The 7556-nt window shown below is 41.7% G+C and overlaps 1 pseudogene; it reads right to left on the minus strand.

The window, feature by feature from the left end:
- Positions 1 to 4727: 4727 nt before the first annotated feature.
- LOC116895452 lies at positions 4728 to 7208 on the minus strand (annotated as a pseudogene).
- Positions 7209 to 7556: the final 348 nt, after the last annotated feature.

The raw sequence follows: 7556 nt of genomic DNA on the forward strand, positions 1-7556 counted from the left end.
TTCATCTCTCAAAATGCTTTTCTTCTGTTTTATTTTCAAAGGAAGCATTATTTCTATGTTTGGCTTCCTGCTGTTTAGAATAGTCTGCATAAATAAAAAAAATTTAATCTGTTGTAAGTATACTGGATAAAAAAAAAAAAAAAGTCCTGTTAGTGTTCATGGAACTTCATTCTCCTAGCTTCCCTAGATTACTAGATATCAATATTACTGGGTCAGGACCACCCACTCAGAAGCCTACTTATCAATGGATCTGCCCATTTAAAATGTTGGTCAGCAGTGAGAGGAGATGAGTAAAGTACAGAGCGCCAGGAATTTGAGTGTAGGTGTGTAGCAGTGGGGGATCGGGAAGTAGAAGTAGCCACCAGAAAGTCCCAGAAGCCAGGAAAGCAAGACGCTCCCAGGATCCAAAGGGCATGTCCTTAGCTGAAACACCCAACAGAGGGGAGAGAGGACCTGTAGAGATCTTATCCAGTAGATAAGCATGGCTTCCGGTTGAGGGATGGGTCCACCCATCCATCTCAAAAACATTAGACTAGAATTGCTCCAGTCAAAGGAAAATGAAAGGACAAAGTAGAGCAGAAACTAAAGAGAAGGCCATCCAGATACTGCTTCATCGAGTGATCCCACCTCTAGACACCAAACCCAGACACTATGGCTGATACCAAGAAGCGCTTGCTGATAGGAGCCTTGTATAGCTGTCTTATGAGAGACTGTGCCAGATGCTAACCAAAATATATGTGGATGCACGCAGCCAACCACTGGACTGATTATAATGGGGGAGATAGGAGGACTGAAGGAGCTGAAGGAGTATGCAGCCCCATAGGAAGAATAACAATATCAACCAACCAGAGCTCCCCCAAAGATCTCAGAGACTAAACTACCAACCAAAGAACACACATGAGTGGCCCATGACTCCAGCTGCATATGTAGCAGAAAATTGCCTTATCTGGCATCAATGGGAGGGAAGCCTCTTGATCCTGTGGGGACTCCATGACCCAGCATAGGGGAATGTTAGGGCTCCAAGGCAAAGAGTGAAGGTGGGGCACCCTTATAGAAGCAGGGGGTGGGGAAGGAGATATCATGATTGTGGAGGGGAAAGTGGGAAGGGGAATAACATTTGCAATGTACATAGTCAATTAAAAACTGAAAAAAAAACTGTTGGTCCTTTTAAATGGCTGCATTCCACCACATGGATAAATTAGGAGCTGTTTGCTTGCAGCAGTCTCATTCTCTATAGGGATGAGGTTAACAAGCTGTGTTGTTTGTTCCTTCAAGGCATCTAATTTATATGTGCCTTCACAGCATCTAAAAGTTCCCTAACTTATGGAAAATATTGATTGTCAATTTGACAAAATGTAGATTCAGAAAATAGATAAGGCTCTAGGAATATCAGTGAGGGATTATCTAGGTTACAGTAATTGAAACTTGCCCTGTATGTGTGTGAGACTACTTAGTGGGTGTATTTCCCAGACTATACAGAAGAAGAAAGCTAGCCTTGTTCCAGAATTAATTTCTGTCTGCTTCCTGACTATTAATTCAATGTGACTAGCTGCCTGAAAATCCTGCCACCATAATTTCCTCCCATGTTGTAATGTTCCCTCAGACTGTGAACTAAATTAGGTCATGCCTTCCTTGATTTGTCTTTGTCCAGCATATTTTGCTTTAACAAACAGGTAACAAACTGAAGGCTTCCTTGATTGGGAATATATAGAATACTTTTACATGTAAACTATAAACCAAACAAGATGGCAAACCAGAAAAAAGCCTGGCTTTTGTTAGAAATATTTCTTTTACTTAAGAATAACATTGGCAGAGAAATGATGGCACATGTCTGCTGAAAATACCTACAGATTGAGAAGTATCTATAATACTATGAGTTCAAAGCAAGGCAGGGCTACAGCAAGAGTCAGACCCTATCTTACAAGACAAATAATAATTGGAATGACATCAACTCACATTTAATCAAATCTTTAAACAATAATTATGCCTATTTTTAAGATTATTATATTAATAAATTGAAATAATTTCTACAAAGTAAGACTTAATGAATCTCATTTGGTTCTTATCAGTTCTATAGATAGTAAATATTTAAAAGTAGTTTTGTGAATTTTCTGAGACATTCAGTATTCTATAACATCAGTTAATTAAAGATTATATGCTTCTTCCATTTGCCAGTGAAAGTTTCTCTATGTAGACCTGGTTGTCCTGGAACTCACTCTGTAGAATAGGTTGGGCTCGAACTTAGAAGTCTACTTGTCTCTGCCTACTGTGTGCTGGGATTAAATTCCTGCGTCACCAGATATTCCTGGATTATCTTTTTCTGAACTTTTTCATACATATATATTAGAGGATTTGATGACTAGAGTACATTTTAGTAGCTTACTTTGATTTTAAGTACAAATATATCGTGGCTTAGCATCGGTAAACTACAATATGTTTACCAACCACTATCCATTTCCCTAGTCACCAGTCTACCAGGCTGTGACTTTACCATCCTCAACCACAATGGCTGAAATTGCTATTTACTATTGTATCTGCCGTCTTGTTCCACATGGACCGCAGAGCGAACAAAGGAAGGAAGCATAAAAAGAACAGCAGGCAGACCTGCCTTCAGGGCTTCATCATTGCCATATGCTTAGCCACAGCTCTTCCCATAGAAGCTGTGGTCCATTACCCAGCATCTCCATGTATGTTCTTTCCAGGCACCTATATCAATGAGACCACCGGGTGCCACAGTGCTCACCCCAACTCCTTGGAGGCTGAGCTCCTTTCTGTAGGCCAGTTTCAGTCTTCATCATGGTGATTCCAACAATCCTCCATTGTTCCCCAAGGATTAAGGGGTAGGTTCTTCTTGAGGTCATGACCTGCATGCTTTCTCGGTATTCAGACTAACTTTACTGATGTTCCTGTTTTATTTGTTTAGACCATTCAGTTCCTACATAACAGATTTTCTGTTCATTCCCTTTGTTTCAAATGCACAACACGATTCCTATTCTTCCTGTCAGCTGTACCATTTACTCATTTTAGGTTTTTGAATGACTCTGTGTAAATACCCATGCCTGCCTCCATCTCTAAATTGGATACTTTAAATACAGTGCATGCTAAGATCATTGCGAAACCAGCTATTAAAAGTATAACAGTTAGCATGGTATTATAATATTAAAATTGCTGCCAGATAATACTATAGCTATTATTTCTACTGTCCAGTTGAGTAACTCAAAGACATTTTTTCTCTAGCCAAAAATGCATTCTGCAACATAAATGCAGAAAACTTCTACAAAATAGAAATAGTTGGCCATAAAATTGAAGTATAGGTGTTTCTGATAACTTCTTTCTTCTTGGCTCGCTCATTGAGCGGGAAGAGCCTATGAATTATCATTCTACACCTCTGGAGAATAGAACACAGGGAAAATAACCTTATGAAAATCTTTCCACTTCATTTCCCCTTCCCCAAATGTCATTAAAAATTGTGAAGGTGTACCCTAAAGGGATATGTAATTTTAACACTGACTGTACAAAATTCCTGAAGATTAAGTTAAGATGACCATGCTGTTTGTTTCATGAAGATAATACAGTCAACCTCTTAAGAATTAATTTTTCAAATCTTCAGTGTTGGTCCTATTTGGCTGAGACTATAAGGAGAATAGGATGATTATCTGGGTGAGAACTTGGATTCTTATTATTTTAGAATGTGTCTGTAAAACAGTGTGTTTTTACAAAATTAAAAACTCAACTTTGATTATCTGAATTTAATTATGAGGTACATTTTTAAATAAAGTTAAGTTTTAATAAAGAACACAAATATGATATGTTTTCATGGAATAAATTAATCGCAGGCAAGCAGGACACATATTTTAGGCAAAACACTAAGAAGAAAGCTTCACAGATGGAGGGACCTGATTCTTTGTTTAATCTACAGCAATGTAAGAAGGATGAAAAGGAATGGGATAGATCTACATATATGTAGAAGGAAAATGTAATACCATTTGAGAGGTATAACCTGGTAGATCCTTTCTATCTGTGTGAAATGTTATATTCATTGAAATCAATAGACCATTCCTCTTTCACAATGAAAACCATCTACTGTGGTCTTAGCAACTCTGTGTATTTTTCCCAGTCTCTATCCTTCAGCTGACCTTCACTTCAGTTGTTCTCACTTCCAGAGAACTTTCTCCTTCCATATATATATATATATATATATATATATATATATATAATTTTTTATTTTATTTATCTTTATTTTGAGCCAGTGTTTCTCTAAATAGTTCTCGCTATTCTGGAACTATGTTGACCAGGCTTGTCTTAAATCACAGAAGTCTGCCCACTTCTGCTCCCAGAGTGGGGATATCAAAAACTTGTAACACCACACTCAGCTATATTCTCTCTCTATTTTTTTTACCTCTTCTATTATCTTTTTATTCAAAATACTGGAAAGGGGTGGGAGAGGACTCAGAAGGAACCACATGCTTAATATAAGGCCTAGGACAAAGGCCAACAGCACTGAATTCCCCTGAAGGCTGTTAAAAGAGATTTGTTCCCATCCCAAGTTCCATCACACGCCAAGATTGTGGGTGACTGTCAGTCTATCACGATGAAGAAATACTTCCTTGGTCCTTTCACGGTAATCACTCTTCAAAGAGGAGCTGTAGGTGCCCAGCAGCTCTCCCAGCCACCAGAGAGACTGCCACACCTTCCTTCCTAATCTTCATCTTTCCCGACAACTCTGCTCACTTTTGCCTGTTCTTCTGTTCTTTTCATTGTTGTGCTCGCTGGTCCTTCTTCATCCTGGAGTCCACTACTTTGAAATGACCTCTGACTCCAGCTGGCCGCCGGACCTTATAGCCTACACCTTTCTTGGCTACATCATAGGTGACCTGGTGTTTCTCCTTGCCAAGTTCAGCCTTCTTGTATAGACTTCGCAGCTGTGCCACCTTTTCTCGTTGTGAGATATCCACTGTGTTCACTACAGCTTCTGCTTTCTTTTTGGTCTGCTCCAGCTTCTTCAGCATCCTCCGTTTCTTTCTGTCCTTGGCCTCAGCTACTTTCTTGATGCGCCGTGCATTGATTTTGCGCCAGCATTTTCAGTAATGTTCCATCTCCTTCTTATCAATAGGCAACTGGCGAATCCGATGCTGCTTCTCTTCCTGCACAAACCCCTCTGGAAGTTCTTCCTCCTCTTCATTAAAAGCATACCGGTTGAATGAGTTATGTATAAGGTCTATCTTTGCCTTTTTGGAAGAGGCAATAACAGCACCTAGAGCAAGGCCTTCAGGGTCCAGAATTCGATAGTTCACTGGGTCCTCAATAGGCACTACCTCAAACTCATCCTCATCTGCCTTAGAACCACGGCTTCGCTTCTTACCACGGGATACTTTCCAATCGTCTTCCTCCTCACTACTGCTGCTGTCACTATCTGAGCTGTCTCTGTCCTCATCGCCCCCCAGCGTCAATGATAGCCTCTGTCTCCTTAGGGACCTTATTCTGGCACTGGGAAGATTTCTTCTCAGTCTTCAAGTTAGTAGATGGCGTAGGTGGATCTGTTGGCTGCTGCTCCTTCTGACGGCTCTTGTACAGCAGCTGTGCCTGACTGATCTCCAGGGCTTCGTCAGCATCATCCTCTGTCCCACTGCCATCCTTGGAGAACCCCAGGGTAGCTTGCTCTTCCTGCAGCACTGCCTTTTCTTCTAGTGGTACCAGCAATGGATTCTCTCCTTCCTCTTTGCTGTCATCTACTTGAGCCAACTGCAAGCACTTCTTCTCCTTCTGATCCGACTGTGTCCTGACTCCTGCCAACTCTTCTGGATCCAGGTCACTTTCCAGAGAAGTATCATTATCGTCCTCAGCATCTGACACATAGATGTCATCCCTTGGCAAATCAGACAGAAAGGTGTCTGCAGCATTCATGTCTCCTTGTGTTACTTCCTCTAACAACTGCTGACCACGGATGGTTCGCAGGGAGAACACGCCTGTCTCCCCCTCATCTGCAATGGAGACCCCAGGCAGATCCATCTTCAGTTCTACACACTCCCGCTGCTTCCTCTGCTCATGAAGCAATTTTTTCTTCTTCCTCTTCAGTCTGCCACTTCTTGGGCTTTCATCTCTGCCAGCGTCCGGTTAAGCTGCTCTTCCTCCACTTTCTCCTTTTCCTCCTCTGAAGCCTGTTTTGTCTCAGCTGCTGACATTTCGTCATCACCTTCTTCTTCCGAGCTGAGGCTGATGTCTAGTGCCTTTGCTTGCTCTTTCAGCTTCTTGGCCACATATCGCCAAAGCTTTGTTCTCCAATTCAGTAGAGACCTAAGTTCCTTTGATGCCCCAGCACTTTGATGTCCTGACAGCATGCTCTGATATCTTCAGTGGTAGCTGGGTGTTGTGCCAACTCTGCATCATCTATTGAGATTTCGCTGGCCTTGGAGAGGAAGTCAACAGGATTGCCAGCTCGCAAGAAGTCCTTGATTGAGGTTCGGTAATACAGTGAGGTCACCTTCAGCATAGCCTTCAGCCTTTTTGGCTTCTTCTTTGTCACCAACTCAGTGACAGTTTTAGCCTGAACTTCAACTTCCTTAAAGGCAAACTTGGGATTGAAGAATATAGCATCAACCTTGTCCAGAGCCAGGAATCCTTGACAGACTACAAGATTTCTGTAGATTCGTGACAAGAGGCCTGGGGTTTGGTGGCCTGGACACGGTGGAACAGCTGCTAGAAGATCCACAGCAGAAGCTGATAGTCTCGGGAACGGAAGGCTTTTGTGATGAAACAACCACCACCGGCCAAAAAGTCACAAGCCAAACGCAGAGTCATCAGAGTTAAGTGAGCTTGTGAGTAAGCATCATGGACCCAACTAGCACCCACATCGGGAGCCCCATCATTGAGCACAACATCAACTTTCGAGGTCTTCAGCTCCTTCCTCAGGCTCTACCTACAGCGTTCTGTTGTAATATCTTCCTGGAGAGTCAACACATTGGGGAGAGGCTTGATTGGAACCAGGTCCACTCCTACAATAAGACTGGATACAGGCATAAACTTGGCAGCCACCTGCAGCCATCCTCCAGGTGCAGCACACAGGTCCAGCAAGGCTCGGGCTGAAGGAACGGAAAGTGACAATTGAGCCGGATCAGTTTGAAGGGAGAACGCAAACAATAACCGGTCTCCTTGGCCAAGTGATAGAACTTGTCCCGCTGGCTCTTGCCTACTTTGCCTTACTTGCCCATGGCGGGATGGGGTAGTATCACTCACTCGGGACCTTAGATAGCCCTTAACTCCGCAGGTTTTCAACCTATTCTCTATATTTTAAAATTACTGTGTTTCATGATATTTGATAGTATTAAAATTGGAAAAAGATCATGGTCTCTCAATATTTAGTTTTTAAATGAGTATGTATTTCCTGAGATCATCGAAACTCACAACAAAACAAAACAAAACAAAACAAAAAACTAAAAAAACCAAAAAAACAAAAAAGTCCAGTGAGAAGGAATAGTTAGTTACAGGGAAGTTACAGATTCAAAGTGATGATTAAGCTTTTGTTTGTTAATACCTCCTAAATTAGCCTCAGTCTATGC

The sequence above is a fragment of the Rattus rattus genome, chromosome 3, assembly GCF_011064425.1.
Source record: "Rattus rattus isolate New Zealand chromosome 3, Rrattus_CSIRO_v1, whole genome shotgun sequence".
NCBI lineage: Eukaryota > Metazoa > Chordata > Mammalia > Rodentia > Muridae > Rattus > Rattus rattus.